Raw genomic sequence first — 18,322 nt, 5'->3', positions numbered from 1 at the left:
AAGAGTGCGTCAGGATCGATGTGTGATAGCCGCACGGCTGCGTAGCTGCCACGCCCCGATGCGAGAAGTTGCGGAGCTGGAATCAAATCTCGCCCCATAAATTTGGCGGCTGGGTATCCGCCCGCCTAAGGCGGGACGGTGTTCCGAACGCCTAAGAACCTCTCGCCGTGTTAACAACAGGAACGCCGCGCGCTCAAGAGTTGTCTGAGATATCCGCCGCACCGTCTCTCTTAATAGCCACCGTTGCTATCGCCGAGGCTATCGGGACGCTGAAAGCACATCTTACATAGTCTGGCGTCGACCATAATCTGTTTCCTCTGGAGTAGTCATGGATTCTCTTACCTGAAAAATATTTCCTAGAGACGCCCTTCTGAAGCTAAAACATTTCGTAGGAAGTAAAACTTTCGAGGAAGTACAGAAAATATCGATCAGTCGCGTTAATAACATCAAATGTATCTGCCATCATGCTTTTTAGCGTCGGAGTCTGGAGAAGGCCATGGTTTTCGTCGAATTCCATCTTCTAATAGAACAACTTGAGCGAACCCTCACACAGTATCACACGATGACTATAGTTCCGAGACGGCTTTCTAAAAGGCCAGGAAAACGTTACAGAATAGAATATATATGATTTATTGAACAGCATTAGTAGCCGCGGAATACAAGAACGGGTGCGCAAAAGCCACAAGTGGCCTTGTGTGGCTCTGCTCGGCTGCCGTGGCCATCTTCGCGAAACATCAGCTGCCATTTGACCAAAGCCAATAAAGAAAAAAACATCATACAACAGATCAAGATCAACATGATACATTTTCGGCGAGGATTACAAGTTATCTGGCGTTTCCAAGGCAGCTTTAAGCATTTCCTTGGAAGTCAAAGAAAACGCAAATGACTCCAACGCCAACGGGAGCACCGTGATGATTCGAATGCTAAGTTTAGTGGGTTTTATCTAGACCACTTTAAAGCTGTGCTACCAGGCTGGCGGTGAGAAAAAAACGTGCGGGAAACGAAATTATCAGGCATATTGCCAAATGTATAATGCGTATTCCGCGAGTGCACTCATTGTGTAAGAATGCGCATGAGTGCGCTCATCATGTAAGAATTCACTTTATTTCTGGTAGAAAGCAAGTATACATCATGAGCAAGAGAGTTTAAAAGAGGAATATTCTACCAAGGAAGACGAGGCAAAAGGCGTTTCATCTACGCCTGACAAGGCCTCGCCTCCTGGCGAGAAACATTGCACTCTCTATGCTACAAAAGCCGTTGAAAAAAAAAAAATACATTGCATCTTTCAATACGTGCAGAAAACAGAAGCATTGTGAACAAGCATTATATGAAATTAAAACCGTAAGTACTAAAGAAAACAAGAAAATTTTTCTTCAAAAAAAAAAAAAAGCTTACATCACAACCTGTTAGTTATTATTGTGTCAAAAGGTAAGAACCACAGTTGCATAAATATTTATCTCAACAAAAGAATGTGCATCTTTAGCTTGGTATGTCATCGATAGCAGAGCCCGCAAGTCAAATAAGTGTATTTTGGTAAGTAAAACCCCTTCCATTTATTGGCGCCATGAATGAAAGCTCTGCAAGGTTGTTTTACGGGGCTTCTTTCCGCTCGTTTAGGGCTACGCGCTGTGGTGTCCGCGCAAGCGGTGGAGTACAGACTACTACTGCAGGAATACATCTAATGCTGCGAGATACTTACTACGTGGACAGTCACTGGCATCAGTGACGACTGCACCTATTCTACTCCCGTGTCCATGCGCACAGCGTATGCTGCACGCCGCTATTTACGCAGTATACGCTGGTAAGGGCGCACTACAAGCAATTCACTACTCACAGGAGGTCTTCTTCATAAGCGTGGCTTCTTGGGCTTGTTGGTGCATGCTCTTCTTCATGTACTACTGATACTTACTCTTTATTTTACACAGTGAAAACAAACGATTATATTTGTTGATGGCTGCAAAGCTAGTTTAATGGTTTCACAACTGATTAATTAACGGGCACTCTTACACATACTAGAAGGATGTTTCCTTGCGCAGCTCTGGTCGAGAATATCAAGTGTTGCCGGTCGTGAAGGGGAAAGGGGTAAGGAAGAGCTGCCAGCTTATTTAATTTCAATTCGCGTGACTCCCCATTTCGGGCATTAAGAATGATCTGCCCCCCTCCCTCCACACACAAACATACACACCTGTTTCCCAATTCTACAGCTGCAGTTACTCACGCCTGTTTCAGAGTGCCGGGCAGACAATTTATCCCTTATCTAAACGACCAAAACGCTCGAGGCAAACAAATTGTCTCAGTGCCAGCCGCTTCGTGCGCCGTGCAACGCCGCGGGTGAGCCGAGGCGCGCCACCCAAAGCGCTCCGAAGATAAACCGACCCCAATTAGTTGCAGCACGCGCTGTTATGTTTCTACCCCCCCCCCCCCCCCCCTTAACTCTCTTTGTGTGTTCCCGTCACACCTGTGTCCACTCGGACCACGTGGGCCCGATCATGCAGCTACCGTGAACATTCATCGAGGTCGACAACCTCGCGACGACCATGGGAAGTTGGATGCTTGGAATGCCCCTCCGAGCCTCAGCGGATTAGTGTGGCAGGAATGTCAAAGGCCATTGTCAGCAGTAATCCCAGCGAAATTCCTTGAGCAGAGTGCAGCGGCGACGAAGGCAGGCGAGGCCCAGGAGCTATTGTCCGAGCAACCACCGTGAATGCGGAGGCGACCTGGCGGCGCCGGTCACGCTGGCGGATAATTGAAGAATTCTGTGTCCCCGACTCGCGTTCTGGGCAATCGGCGGGGAGGCGAGTTCATTCCCCTGCTGGAGGACTTCGGGAGATTCCTTTCCCGCAGTGCTGGATGAGTCAGCATTCTCCCCCTCTCATCGGCCCAGCTGTGGGAGAGTGGAAAAGCTCGGACCTGCCCAGCCGTGGGCGGTAACAAGAACGTCCCCTTCGGTCCATCCGATTGGACAGTGTTCGTCGACCATTATTCCCCAGCCAGGGATCTGGGGAAACCGAACGATATTTAACTCGGCCGTGAGTGTGGCCGAGAGAAGCCTGCTAGCTCCAGTCGACTACGGTTGACGAAGACGTTCCCCTTCCACTGAGAGCCATTCTCAGTCCCGCTCTTGTAAATATTGTAAATATGTGAATACAGTTTTCCCTTCACTTCCCCTACTCCCCGTCTCCGGCCCACGTTTCCTTCCTCCTTCGGCACTGCGGCGGTGCTCCTGGACCCGATGCCTGGTGGGACACGCTTCTAGCATCGGCAAAATATATCAACTGGTTGGCAGCGGCGGGATCTTCCACGCTTGGTCCTGGCTTCAGCAGTGGTGAGCGCTTGACTTTCTTTAAGAATCTGCCAGGCTTGATAACTCTGGAAATTTATCACTACCTGTAGATTGTTTTTCTGCACGTGCTCGCTTAAGCATTTCACGTAGCAGCTTATTTTATGAAAGTCCTCGTTCGGAAGTTGCCATGGATTTGAGCAAGCTAAAGAAGCCAGAGTTGATGTTGCTGTGTGAAAAGCTGGGTATTGAGGCCAGGAAGAGTCACAGAAAGCCGCAGCTGATTGAGGCTATTAGGGAATGTGGTGCTAAGGAGGGAGACAAAATTTTGGAGACCTGGGAAGTCATTCAGGAGGGAATCAGGAACGCTAAGGAGGAGGCCGACAGGGTTGAAAAAGAGCGCAAGGAGGAGTCCGACAGGGTTAAAAAGGAACGCAAGGAGGAGTCCGACAGGGTTGAAAAAGAACGCCTTTGCCGCAAGGAAGCCGCTAAGAAGGAGGCTGACAGGATTGAAAAAGAACGCTTTTACCGCAAGGAAGCCGCTAAAAAGGAGGCCGACAGGGTTGAAAAAGAATGGCAGGAGCAATGCCGTAAGAGACTCGCTGAGCTCGAGGAACTACGAAAACTAGAACAGCAGGAGCTCATACGTACTACTCAGTTTCTCAGACAGCGAAGGGCCCGAGATCGGTTGCGGACTTTTCAGAGAGGCGAGAGCTTCAGAACGTTCCTCGCGAATTTTGAACAGGTATGTGCGGAGGAGGAACTAGATCAGGGCGAATGGTCAATGATGTTGCTGGCTATCCTCCCTTGTGATGTCGCTGCCGTATTAGCGCGACTGTCCGATGAGGATGCCCGCAACTACGACAAAGCCAAAAGTGCCCTCTTCCGATACTTCGGAATTCGTGTACAGACCGTATCTAAAAGCCGAAGTGATAGCAGCGGGCAGCGCTCCCATCAGTGCGTCAGTGACCAGCCAAAGAGCCTCGCTTGGTCAGCTACGCACAATTTAACTGCTCAGAAGAACAGTGGCAGTCGGGAAGTTGAAGCGATAATCTGCAGCACAGAGCGTCGTTGTCAGTCACCTGACAGCGACTGTGGCGCTCCAAGCCAGAGCGCAGCGTTTGCTGAAAAGCGGGATGCCGCAGAGATTGTCCTTGCAACCCAGATAGGCGTAGGCGCAGCGCAAAAAGGTAGTCCTCCAGAAAGCAGTCGCGCGCTGAACGCGACAGATGAAAGTTCTACTGTAAGCGAGGAATGCGCCTCATCGCTGCTTGGAAACAAAGATAAGTTCAGCGATAAGGGAACGACAGCCGCTCGCGACCGAACACCCGAAAACGAGTTATGCGTCAATGAAAACTGCGTGTCTTTGCCAATTGCCTGCGTCGCGATCGAGAGCCCGCTCGGGGTGCGTCTGACCGAGGCAGCCATCTCCCAAAACCTGCCTAAGCAGCATCCCTCGATTTTCCCTAATCGCTTGGATATGCTGCCCCAAGAAAAAGGCCTTTGTTTTGGAGATAACGCTGCGAAGGTCCTTACCATTTCGAAGGCTCGTGAGGTCGCGGCGCCAGCAGAGCACGTGGTTGAAAAGGGCAAACCTGAACCTGTAAGCCCGAAGCCTATAAATTCTCACAGTGGTGAGCCAGAGCCGGCTCTAGTAAAGACTGGCGATGAAACGGACGCCGGCGACTTAAACCGTGACGGCTCCGCGCTACCTAATGACGAGCCAGCCCAGGACTTACTCACTTTTAGCACAGGGGTTAAGAGCACCGATAGTAGTGCAAGCTACAGTGAGTCTTCCGAATCAGGCGCAAGTGATGAGCTGGAGCTAGGTGAGGAATTGAATACCAATCTGGTGTTACCCCACTCGGATGGCTTTCTCGAACTCCTTCGTGTAGACAGGGAAACGTTCACCGCTGAGCAAGAGAAAGACCAATCTCTACGCAACTTGAGTCACCAAAGTGACATAGGTGTGTCACGGAAGAACATACCTTTCCAGCTCCGTTCTGGCCTGCTGTACCGCCAGTATAAGGATAGGAAAGGTATCCAATACGACCAACTTACTGCCCGCGTCGCGAACGAGAGCCCGCTCGAGCTGCGTCTGACCAAGGCAGCCGTCTCCCAAAACCTGCCTATGCAGTATCCCTCGATTTTATCAAATCGCTTGGATATGCTGCCCAAAGAAAAAGGCCTTTGTTTTGGAGATAATGCTGCGCAGGTCCTTACCAGTTCGAAGGCTCCAGAATTCGCAGAGCCAGCAGAGCACGCGGGTGAAGAGGGCAAACGTGGCCCTGTAAGCCTTATAAACTCTGACGGTAGTGAGCCAGAGCAGGCTGGATTACAAACTGATGATGAGGCGAACGCCAGCGACTTTGCCTGTGACGGTTTCGCGATTCCTAGTGACGCGCCACGCAAACCAACAGCCAGGTTTTCCACAGAGCGGCAGCGTATAGGGGTGGCCAAACGGGGAATGTTAATGAAGGGGAAAGTGCGGCTCATGTTGACTACTGCACGAAAAACCGAACAGCCGTGTAGCCGCCCCAATTTGGCACCTCAGCGCTCAAGAGATCGCACGCACCGCATGAAGGGAACACAGGCTAAGGGGACGCAACGCGCGAACCCAATCCGGGAGAGGCGGATTCGCTGGCACGGCATTCGCACTCGTTCGTTCCCTTCTCGCATTCTGCTTTCTGAGCGTCAGCTAAACTTCAGAACCGCGAGACTTGGACGAAGAACAGTGCAGGGTCCCAAGCTGAAGTTCCTAGCCTTGTGTAATTTTGCACCTGCTAGAGTAGCTATCGGACCGCGGCCGCGCAGGGGGCGGCTGAAAAATAGGAACCAGTAAATTCCCTGAGTCGCACCGCTGTTTGCGGGCGGGTTCGAGGAATAACCCGTTCTTGAGTTGAATGCTTGTCTCTTTTGTTCATTTAACTCTCCTGTACAGAAATGCAAGCTGAAATTCCTAGCATTATGCAATGTCTCATCTGCTAAAGCAGCTGTCGGACCGCGGCTGCGCAAGGGGCGGATATGACGCATAATCTCATATTGAGTTTAATGCTTGTTTTTTGTTTTTTTTGTTCATTTAACTCTGATACAAAAATGAGAGCGAAATTTTGGAGCTTGGCATTGCGGGACTCAGTTTACATGCGTTTCAGAAAATTGCGAGGTAATGACAACGCTGATGGCCTCAGCCGAAGCTCTCCCGTGTAATGCCCTTTCCTGACTCCCCAGACGTTAATCCGCTATGCAAATTTGTATTTTGTTTTTTTTTTGCTTTAGCGGGAATCATTTTTGTCTGTTTTGTATGTGTGTTCAGCAGCTCCACCTTCCCTTCGTGCTCTCACGGGCGGTGGCTTTCTGTGACATAAACCGTGCTACGGCACCCCCCCAAAATTTTAGAAAATTTTCCTCCCTTTTGGCTAAACAAGCTCTGTGTATTCTGGTTTGGTCAAACATGTCAACTTTCGGAGGAGGACGTAAATTTCACGCTACAGCTCATTTTCTCTAAAGAGATTTTGTTGACCGAAAACAGCTTGGCGGTTCTTGAAGTCAGTTTGGCGCTTTCTGCTTGTTGGGCTTTGGACTTTGCTGGTTGAGCTCGTTACAGCTGTCAACGAAGCAAGAAGAACCTTTGGGCCCAGCTGTGACCAAAGGCCGAACGGACACAACTCCAGGTCTCTGCGCGCAGCAGCGTTGGCTGCAACCACTACGAGACCTCTTCGGGCGGCGGACGTGCTGTTATGTTTCTACCCCCCCCCCCCCCCCTTAACTCTCTTTGTGTGTTCCCGTCACACCTGTGTCCACTCGGACCACGTGGGCCCGATCATGCAGCTACCGTGAACATTCATCGAGGTCGACAACCTCGCGACGACCATGGGAAGTTGGATGCTTGGAATGCCCCTCCGAGCCTCAGCGGATTAGTGTGGCAGGAATGTCAAAGGCCATTGTCAGCAGTAATCCCAGCGAAATTCCTTGAGCAGAGTGCAGCGGCGACGAAGGCAGGCGAGGCCCAGGAGCTATTGTCCGAGCAACCACCGTGAATGCGGAGGCGACCTGGCGGCGCCGGTCACGCTGGCGGATAATTGAAGAATTCTGTGTCCCCGACTCGCGTTCTGGGCAATCGGCGGGGAGGCGAGTTCATTCCCCTGCTGGAGGACTTCGGGAGATTCCTTTCCCGCAGTGCTGGATGAGTCAGCATTCTCCCCCTCTCATCGGCCCAGCTGTGGGAGAGTGGAAAAGCTCGGACCTGCCCAGCCGTGGGCGGTAACAAGAACGTCCCCTTCGGTCCATCCGATTGGACAGTGTTCGTCGACCATTATTCCCCAGCCAGGGATCTGGGGAAACCGAACGATATTTAACTCGGCCGTGAGTGTGGCCGAGAGAAGCCTGCTAGCTCCAGTCGACTACGGTTGACGAAGACGTTCCCCTTCCACTGAGAGCCATTCTCAGTCCCGCTCTTGTAAATATTGTAAATATGTGAATACAGTTTTCCCTTCACTTCCCCTACTCCCCGTCTCCGGCCCACGTTTCCTTCCTCCTTCGGCACTGCGGCGGTGCTCCTGGACCCGATGCCTGGTGGGACACGCTTCTAGCATCGGCAAAATATATCAGCGCTAACACCCGTCACGACATGCAATACAGTGCGCTTCGTTCATTGCAAGACCGAGGAGCCAGCCTGTCTGCACCCGAATGCACAATGTCTTCAACGTGCGGCGCTCATGAAATGCCGTGGCGCCTGCCACAACTCGGCACCACCGCGGCAGGTACCTCTGGGTGCTTGCTCCCCGTTCGAGTGAGCGAGTAGGCCCGGCTTCACGTGCGGGATGCTGAGGAGCATGCTGCCTACGTGCCGAGGGGCGCGTGCGCTCGCACCCGGCGGTGCGCTCTCCACGTACACCTCAGTGTTGAGTGCGGCGGGCAGAGGCGAGTTTAACGGTGTTGCTCCACTTTGTGGCCGATGGCCGCGTACATGCTTGTGCTGCTACGGAAAATACGGAAGCCGAAAAATAAAGCGAAACGAGAAGCTCTTGCGCACTGTCAGCGGTGACAACTGCCACACCGAAATACACTCACCAAAGAAAACACGCGGCAATTCGAAGCAGAATAACCCGGAAGACATGGCTGTTTATTGATTTATTTATTTGCGTGTATTGTTTTATTTCGTAGGAAGACATTATACGAGTGAGTGCACGCAGAAGCAATGACATTTCATCGATTTGCATAGCAAGACATTGCAGGAGGCAGTACGTGAAAAAGCAATCATGTTACAGCAATCAGTACGCGGAGAAACAGGGCAGTCGTAGCAGCTTCGGCCAACGAAGTCCTGAAATAAGGACTCCTGGCCCGGGGTTCGTACTCAGTTTGGTAAATAAGCGTTTTCACGAACTATCCGCACGTGGCAGCGGTGGTGGCTCGGCAAGCCAGTCGGCAGGCCCTTGTACTTTCCTTTTAATCTTTCTCTTAGTCGCAACAACAACAAGAACAACAAAGAAAGAATTTAACACACATCACTCAGCAAAATATTTAAAAACTCCGCGTGCGGTAATGCATGAAGTGACCCGTCAAGTGTGTTTCAAAATTCTAAGGCCTGGGGAAAGACAATATTTGCACGAACAGAATGTATTAAGGGTCGGCGAAATTAATGCAGGAATGCGGAAATGTCTAATAATGTAGGAATAAATTTCGCCCCTACATTCGTCGTTCATGCAGTACTTTTACCTAAGGTAAAGAGAGCCCGTGTCCTTATAAGTGCTAATTTCCTGCATGACTAGAGAGAGCAAGCACAGGAGGAAACAGTAGTCCACAAGAAGATACGCATGGGTTGTGTGGATATAGAGTGTCTTTGTTAGCGCACGCTTTTTACATGACCGTGTACAGCATGCGCTATATGGCTATTAAGATCAAAGAACAGGTGCAGTCAGCACTGCCGACGAAATCTCCTCGATGTACTCGGCACCTCACACACAGCATTAAACGCACTCTTGCAGCAGCTTATTTTGGGGTTAGCGCAGACACGAGTGAAATTTTTTTTACGATCGTTGTTAGTAATTTTTAGAGCATGTCGTCACCCATTTCTTTTTCGTGGCGGGGTTACCGCTCCTGGCGATAGCCGAGGTAGATGTTTTTTACTTTAAAATGAACCGCTTGATCGGAGTTCACAGCGGCTCACTTGCTCCGAATGCCAAATGGAGCAGCAACAACACGGCAGTAGGGGAATGCTGTGACCCATGCCGATGATCCCCAAAATGTGCTGAGAGAAAAAAATGAAAGTCTGCAGAAGGGGGGCAGGTCAATTTCTGGCTATTCTTTGCACGGGTGCCGGGCAGTGGTTCTAACATGGCAAATTGCTTTAGACCAAACAAACGCCGCTCGTCTTGCTCGCATCTGGGAAAGCATGCACCTGGCGACAACCTACTAACAGAACATGATTTGCAGACATGAGGAGAGTGATAACATGTTTTTAGTTTCAAAACTGTTCTGCTGTCTCTACTTTTTTTTCCTCTGAGTGTCTATTTAGAGCACAGATTTTGAAAAAAATATCAGGTACCAACTAGCCCATCATACAGTCTTACTTAAATCTGTCTTGTCGTCAGTGTCATCTGCTTCTGAAAGAATGCGTGCCGTTTTGTACACGCTAGAAAGCGCCCCGCCGCGGTGGTTCAATAACTGCGTTCGGCTGCTGAGCCCCAAAACACGAGTTCAATCCTGGCCGCGGCGACTACGTTTCGATGGAGGCGAAGCGCAAGGCGCCCGCTTACTATTCGGTGTCAGTGCACGTTAAAGAACCCAACGTGGTCGTCGCAACTGATCCGAAGCCCTCCACTACGTGTTTTTGTGCCCACGTGTCGCTTTGGGAGGTTAACACTACATATCATACCGTTTCGTACCATATTAGCGAACAAATAACTTTTAGGCTTTGTGTTGACGAAACATGCATACAAAAAAAAAAAATGTGATGGCGTGTGCAGTGGCTTTCTCTGTTTAACTCTGACGCGCGTTTTCGTTGGTTACAGCAAGACTACGTGCATTGCAAAACAACGGTTTACGAAGAAGACATGCAATGACCCGTGTTGTGTACTACCGGCTTGCATTGCTCATCACGCGCTTTTCACTATGATGCAAAATACTTCACGGGCCCTTGCGTCAGTACGACGCAGAAAGGTCTTGAAACCGCCTTTGTCTAGAAACAGGTACATGTCTGCGAGTGGGGCGGCCCGGTAATTACATATACGTGCCTACTTTCCTTGAATCACGAGGAAGAAACAAATTGCTGACACATGCGGAACGCTGGGCGCTATGGCTTGAATAGCCATTGAACAACCCATCTCTTGAATAGTTTGTTCCTGGGCAAGTCAGGGAGGCCAGCATCAACACCATGGGGAATGTCCTCCCTGTTGATGTGCCCAACATGGCAACCTTGGACGACTTCAGAGGTTCAGCTTCGGCAGTACTCGGGTGCTCTCAGTTTTCGCCATGTAGTACAAATACAGGTGCGATTTCCGACGCCGACGTGCACATTAAAAACTACGACTTGCCGAAGCTGCTTCCATCCAGTGTGCGCATAACCGACATTCGTCAAGACGCCTGAAGGTCGTGTTCGAAGAGGAAAGATTGCCGCCGCGTCTAAAGGTAGGCCTTGCCAGGCGACCTGTCCATCCATATGTCCCACAGCGTTTACAGTGCTGCAAATGTGAAAGGCTTGGCCACATAAGAGCCGCGCGAAAAAGCCGGCACCCACAGTGGACCTGCATGCACAGTGGAGGCGCCGAAGTGTGCTGTGATGGAACACATGAGGCAGCCTCGAGGGACGGTCTCAAACTAAAGTCTAAAATGAAAATAGTCAAGCCAGCGCTCGTAGTGTCTCCCCTCTTGTTCTGTGTTCTCTGTCTAAGTTTGCGCTGTTGTTTCACCATGAATAGTCAAGAAAATGGTCAGGGATCGCTCCACGCACAAGAAGGCGGCGAAGGCAGTCCGTCGCCGCAGAAGACGCTCACGTAGGCAGCACAAGTCGGCCACTGCAAGCGTTCAAGCATATATTCCTTGTTCAAGCGACACGTGAAGAGGTTCCCGGTGCTGTGCAGAAGCCAATGTCAGCGCCTCCCCGAGTTAGTGTCAGGAAAGCACTCAGGTGGCACCTGCGACGTCTCAACGTGTTTCCACTTGCGCAGATACAAAAGCTATACCAAAGGAAGACCGAGTGCAGAACCCATCGAGTGCCCTTTCCCTGAGCCGTGCATGCATGGCATGCACCAAGCAGGACTCTGCAGCGTGGTATTCTCTATCATCGCGTCACCTGGTGCTACTCAGAGTCTGCCAGAAGAGTTAACAGCAGACGAGCAAATCAGAACGATAGTTAAACAGCAGGCATGTCTCTTCGCGTGTCTATTGCCGGAGTAGATACGCTGGTTGCCAGGCCAGCTGTGCTCGTCTTTGATGAGGTTGAATCTGTTTTTGTTCCACCTAAATAGCGGTCACATGTTATGACAGCGTCTTAGATGAGGTTGAATCTGTTTTTGTTGCACTTAAATAGTGGCCAGTTATGACTTCGCTGCTATTGTCACTACAGGAGGTCGCACCAGGTGTGTCGCTCATACATTAGCTCTTATCATGACTTTCTGTGTTTTTTGCTGCCTGACAAACGTCAAAATAAGCAGGAAGTGTCAGAGAATCAATTTTCGCTCATAGTTTTCACTCACATTTCTACTTTCATTTCACCATAGCGCAGGAGAAACGCAGGACAAAGACACTCACATTTCTACTTTTATTTCACCATAGCGCGGGAAAAACGCACGACAAAGACGAGACGGGACAAGACGTAACAATCTGCGTTTTTCCCGCGGTGTGATTACTGTGTTACAATAAATTACCAACCTGCCCAAGCCTATTCCGTTCCAATTCTTACTGAGAGCAATAATGGGATTTAGTTATTCTCCCTGTCACTTTAATTTTACATTTATATCATACCTTGCAATCCGTATCCCATTGAATGGCAGATCAGTGATCGATCAGGGAAAGGACATAATTTGTAAGAACCCATACTGGCCTAGCAACATCTCAGCAACCTAAAGGGTAAGGTTTAAAAGACAATTCACCGTCTTTGTCACCATTGGTCTGAAAATACGAAGTGGTATTGAAGGCAATGCAAACGCCCGCCGTTGAGGTCGTAGTCGTAATTACACCCCAACACAATGGTGTTGGGGCATAACAGAGTATAAAACCACGATGCACCTCATCCGGTGTTGCGCCCTTTCCCTTTGTGCATTGTTCTTCAACATGAACTGATTTGGCGCCGCCAATGCGCGAAAGCTGCTTCTTGGTCGGTTTACCAATAGCTACAGACGTACAGGGCCTCTACGATACACTGCACAGCATCTCATTAAAAACACACAGTAATAGCATGGAACATTTCAGAAAGATAGGCATGTGGCAAGGATTCATTTTTCGGGAGGGGCCTCAGGTTCATTTCTTCCACTGAACTTCCTTGCGGTGGATGGCAGGCAGTTTTTAGCGCCCTACTGATCATATTGTATTGATGCTTCTTCATGCTCATTCATACTTCTATTAGAACCATTCTTTATGAATTTGAACATTTGTTGTGCCGAACATCTTTTTCTTTTTGCAATACTGAGGCTATATTTATCAATGTACTTACATGACGTCTTGTGTACTGGTATATATTGCGTATTGTGTGAGATGTGCGGTTTTTGTTCTACTTTCGTTCATTCGTGTCCATGCTTGTGGTGTTCAACAGTGCAAACATGCAGAATAAAGGAACCACCGCCCTGTAACGGCCCCATGGGCCAACAGTATCAGTAAATAAATACAGTTATTCCCCACGGCTCCCTTTGGATACGTGCCTGTCGAAAGTACTTGTTTCTTGGCGGCCCCCACTGCGTTCCAGACCCGAGCTCACATGGATGACCGTCACACTTGACACCAGGTGAACAAGGAAGCTGCGGAATACGCCTTTACTTGGATGGGGATGCTGTTGCTGGTAGGAATTCACACATGCTCCTAGCGTTCTAAAAGGGTTGCAAATGCAGCGTGGCAGCCTCGCTGCTTCTGACGTCTTTAGAGGACACTGTCCTTCTCTCGAAGTAGTTGGAGGTACAATCCTTTCTTTCACGGCGAGCAAGAAACAGTATGAACCGACATTACGAATTCTAGCCAAACACAACCTGCAGGTAAATATCATCGCCGTCGCCAGTACCTCTACTACCGGGTAACATTAGGATATGCAACAAGGCGCCGGCCAATTACTAGCCGTCCTTAGACGTCAGCGGCTTCGTGCAATCTGCCTCCGATTATTTCGCGTCAAGTATAGCATCCGAAGCGCTGCATTCTTCTACTGATGCAGAGGCGGCTTTCGTGGATGCACTTATGGCAAGCCCAGGTGTGCGAACGTGGCCGCGGTTGCGTGGGGCTTCTCGTGTTTCAAAAGTTAAGATGCCTTCCCACCCATACATGCCACTGATCACAGGGGCGTGGGTCTGCACTAATGCAGAGTAGAAAGGGTTTTATTACTCTTGATGAGCACCGGCGAGTCACGCTTTGTGTGCGGGGTTCACACGCCAGTTTTATACAGCGTATAAGAGACGCAGCTCTTAACACCGTATATGAAGTCGTAAAACAAGTCCGGTGCCAAACTCCCCGCGCAATTAAACCGTCCGGCGTTCCCCACCTGCCGGTAAGACTAAAGCACAGAAGGTAGGCGGCGTCAGTAGTAAGCGACATGCGTGCGCATAATGAGCACAGTGCGAGTTAATGCAAACGAAATGGGTGCAGCGCTTTTTTTTATGGTGACGATATGAGAAACACCTTTCGGGAACTTTAGGCAGGTGTTCAAGCCGCACCCAACCGAGATCTCGTGGTCTCCACCCACATGAAATGACGTGGTCAGTTAGGACTATTTTGTTCACCGAGGTTTTCTTCAGATACAGTTTCTCCATGGGAACGAGGCAAAAGGTGACGTGTTAGTCACCTGACTCGGCCTTTGACATCACAGCTGACATGTGCAACACAACATGTCAGCAGGCACGTAACCGCATAAAAGGGGGTTACAAGTCAATGATGCCATGCACACAACACACGAAACAACTATTTGAACAACGTATGAACACAGTTTTTATAGCAGTAAATGCTATAAGTCAACGGGAAAAGAAAAGCGATGAACACATAGTTCCATAAAGCACAACTTAACTTTTTTCCCTGAAAGTGAAAACTAGAGATGATTAATAATTTTATCAGCTGTTTCAGCGAAACAATTTTAAATATTGGGAATTTCCGATTGAATTAACTCCATTCCGTACCCGTTTCGTATTCGAGGTTGTGTAAGGTTTGTTTCTGACCGCGTAATGCGGTTCTGCGTAATGCGGAGGCTAACAAAGAGGGTTCAGCTTAAGGACAACGCAGCGAGATATGGAAAGAAAATTGATAGGTGTAACGTTAAGAAATCAGAAGCGGGCGGAATGGGTGAGAGAACAAACGCGGGTTAATGACATCGTAGTCGAAATCAAGAGGATGAAATGGACCTGGGCAGGGCATGTAATGCGAAGGCAAGATAACCGCTGGTCCTGAAGGGTAACGGAGTGGATTCCAAGAGAAGGCAAGCGTAGCAGGGGGCGGCAGAAAGTTAGGTGAGCGGATGATTCTAAGACGTTTGGGGGCCGTACGGTGGCCGAAACTGGCAAAGGACAGGGTTAACTGCAGATACATGAGAGAGACCTTTGCCCTGCAGTGGGCGTAGTCAGGCTGATGATGATGATGATGATGAATGCGGCTCTGCGCGAATAAATGAATTCAAAAATACTGGTCAGTCAGATTTCTATTCTCGACGTACAAATTCCGACAAGCAGGGCTCTAATGTTTAATTATTGGGTTTGCCTAAATAATGCTGAAACAGAACCATATATTGAAAGTTCGTAAATTCAACCAAGGCCTTTCTTTCCTAAGACATAATTTTTTTTATCATCTTTGTCTTGGGCCCCACTCCCAACACCAACAAGCAGTACTGGACACGTCGCTGGACAGTAGTAAAATGATGCTGCTTTACGAGGCCTATCGGTAGCAAGAGGCAAAATTTCTTTACCAACTCGTTATGAACTCAAGCTATAATTCGTGGAATAAAATACCCGAATATCTGTGTACTGAAACGCCCTCCAAAACACTAGTGGAAGGAGATTGTGTAAGTTATAATAAATGGTTTATTGAGTGCTGACATGATTATATATTTGTATTTGTTAATACTTAACTTGAACTGGTTGGCACAAAGATACTCGACTGTCATTGACCCGAAACGGTTACTAGTGTGAGGGAAAAGGCACCCCTGTCGTCATCGTAGGAAGTTCACATGACTGATCACCACAAGTGACATGATAAATTGGTTGCGCGATCTTTGCATTGCCAACCGGTCGTGTTGCCGCGCAAGTGGGCCACAAGTTGACCACGACCCCATCACACATACAGTTCTCTATGATCCCCTTGCACATTTTCACCCCTCAAAAACTCACCCTGAAACTCGTGTCCCATTACGTGAACATGCCATCAACCTTTTTTTTCTTTTATTTTTATACAGGCCTTTTACATCTATAGTTGGTGCTTATCAGTTGATAGTTGGATGATATATAAGCTTTGAGGGCAGCGCGTTTTAAACAACGTAGTAAGAGATACGCAGTTTTGAGCTCCCCTGCCGAAGACATTCCTCGAGGAACAAATTATTTGCACAAATGCATTGAGAATGTGCTTTGGAAGTGTTCACAATAGACATAGAGCAGCCCTGAGCCGCACTTATTGAGTTCGACTGTGCATGTAGAACCGTTGACTCGAAAATGCCATAAACGATTAAGAGCAATTCGGAAATCTTGTGGGCTTTAGAACGAAAAGCCTCTGCTATGACCATCGAGGCGAAGAGAGGTGCTTGAACGCGGTGCAGCAGGTGTACGATTCATCAAAAAGCTACACAAGGCTGCTATCTCCCTCTCTTCATGTGACATGTATTAGGCCTTCGTTGCATCCTTGTTTTTTGTTGGTACGACATTAAGTTTGGAAGAAAGCCTGCTCAAGATTTATTCAAACGGAAGAATAAGCTGAAAAACGACGAGAGAAACAACCTCTCGTCTTATCTTACTCTTCCTAGTTTCTTTCTTAAATAAAAAATATGGAGAAAAGGAGTCAAGGAGGCTACGTACACATTTTCTAAGAAAATTAAACTTGCGAAATTATAACCTTGATCATGCATGCTCACGCAGATCTTTCTCCGAACTGAGCGCTCTTACCTTGGCAGCGGGTAGTGTCGCTTTTTACGACTCAAGCTTGGCTTCCTGTCGCCTAGCCTGGACAAGTTTTTCAGACTTTAGACGTCTCCCCAGAGATTGTATGATAAAGCCCAACGTCTTTTTCAGTCTCAAGTGGCACGTTAACGATGCGATTAATAATAAAAAGAGGAAGAGGAACCGGTACGTCAAAGGCGCTCAACCACTACAGCTGCGATAGAGGTTGCCGCCCACCGCGGAAGCAAAGGCTGTCTTACCTGCCTGCGTCTGAAGGCGTGGCGGTCGGGAACTGGACACATCGACAAAACTAGGTCGCACCACTTTCGCGTCGTCGCTCGCCCTCCGTATGAAAGGCGCCTCGCTCGCGGGTTTCCGTCGTGCCGTCGATAGCTCAGTTGGTAGAGCGGTGGACTGTAGAGGACAACGCTGGCATCCATAGGTCGCTGGTTCGAATCCGGCTCGACGGACAGTGTATTTTTGCTTTTTTAAGCACTTGCGAGGAAAACTGCTCGAATTGCATCTAAAGTGCTATATTTACGACAGAGGTGGCTTATGTCAACACTATGAGCGCTTTATGTCACGTAAACCGCGACGCACCATAGGAAGGGGGGTAGACAAAGGGATGCGTTACGAACTAGAATTCTGAATGCAGTAGATGCGATGTGTGATCTTCAAGTGGTTCTATGGAAGATAGCGCGCATACGTATGTTTCGAGTGTAAGCGGCATAAGTAGCATCAGTTGCCTTTGGTAACGTGTGGCGAGTTATAATCCCATATGAAATCGGCCGTCCGTATATTGTGGCATAAGAGCTCCGCCATATCAAACACAGTGAATGGAACAGGGAGCTTAACTTCGACTAGAGTGTTGTGGGTTGGGACGTAGCTTTGCAGAAAGCATGCATGTTGGTAACAGCCAACAAAGAGGGCCAGTTGCTATTGGCTTCTACAGAATACGCTGCAGCGTTCCCATAGTCTTTCGTAAGAGGCAAAGCTTTCTTTTTTATTGCGAAAGCAATACTAGTTGCACTTTCAGCCCGTCGCGTAGCGAGGCCGGTAGCTACCAAGCGCGGCCTAACTCCTGCTCCTGCCACGCGCGACGCGCTTAGCGGTCTGACGTCACAGCTGCAAGAGCGGGACTCCAACTTGCGCCGTCGCGTAGCGAGGCCGCAGCTACCAAGCGCGGCCTAACTCCCTCTCCTGCCGCGCGCGGCGCGCTTAGTGGTCTGACGTCACAGCTGCAAGAGCGGGGCTCCAACTTGCGCCGTCGCGTAGCGAGGCCGCAGCTACCAAGCGCGGCCTAACTCCCGCTCCTGCCGCGCGCGGCGCGCTTGGCGGTCTGACGTCATGCCATCTGCCGCAAAACCGGGCGCGCAGCGCGCCGGCGGGCAGACGTTGCAATGCCGCCTACCGCGAAAGCCGCTCGGCAGAATGCAAAGAGGAAGCAACAGCGAGCTACGGAGACCGAAGAAGAGCGTGAACAAAGACTTTCAAGATTGTCGGAACTTCAGCCGCTACTGCTGCAGGGGGTGCAGCATTGCAGTCTATAGGAGGTGGACCAACCGGAGGCAGTACAGTCACTAAGGGTGTTTCTAATGTGCTCTCTGCTGGTGTAAAGAATGCCGTTGCAGCCGGTGCCAGAGCAGCAGTTGCGCACTCTGCATTAACCTCACCAGCAACCAAGTACATCATTGCAGCCACAGCACTTCTCGCCTCGCTACTAGTTGTACATAGAATAACCAGGTAACACCTTTAATTAAAACACCATCCCGTTTCC

At 49.4% G+C, this 18,322-nt stretch overlaps 1 non-coding gene across 1 annotated transcript; it reads left to right on the top strand.

Moving 5' to 3' along the window:
- The first annotated feature begins 16,928 nt into the window (after positions 1–16,928).
- TRNAY-GUA (transfer RNA tyrosine (anticodon GUA)) lies at positions 16,929–17,015 on the top strand. The gene is given in 2 exon segments: positions 16,929–16,965; positions 16,980–17,015. It is a non-coding gene; the product is annotated as a tRNA-Tyr (tRNA).
- The last annotated feature ends 1,307 nt before the right edge of the window (positions 17,016–18,322 follow it).

This window comes from Amblyomma mixtum, chromosome 6 (genome assembly GCF_055824585.1).
Source record: "Amblyomma mixtum isolate Tamu chromosome 6, ASM5582458v1, whole genome shotgun sequence".
Classification (NCBI taxonomy): domain Eukaryota; kingdom Metazoa; phylum Arthropoda; class Arachnida; order Ixodida; family Ixodidae; genus Amblyomma; species Amblyomma mixtum.
Note: the sequence above shows the minus strand (reverse complement) of the source record. Positions and strands in the feature narration are given on the sequence as shown.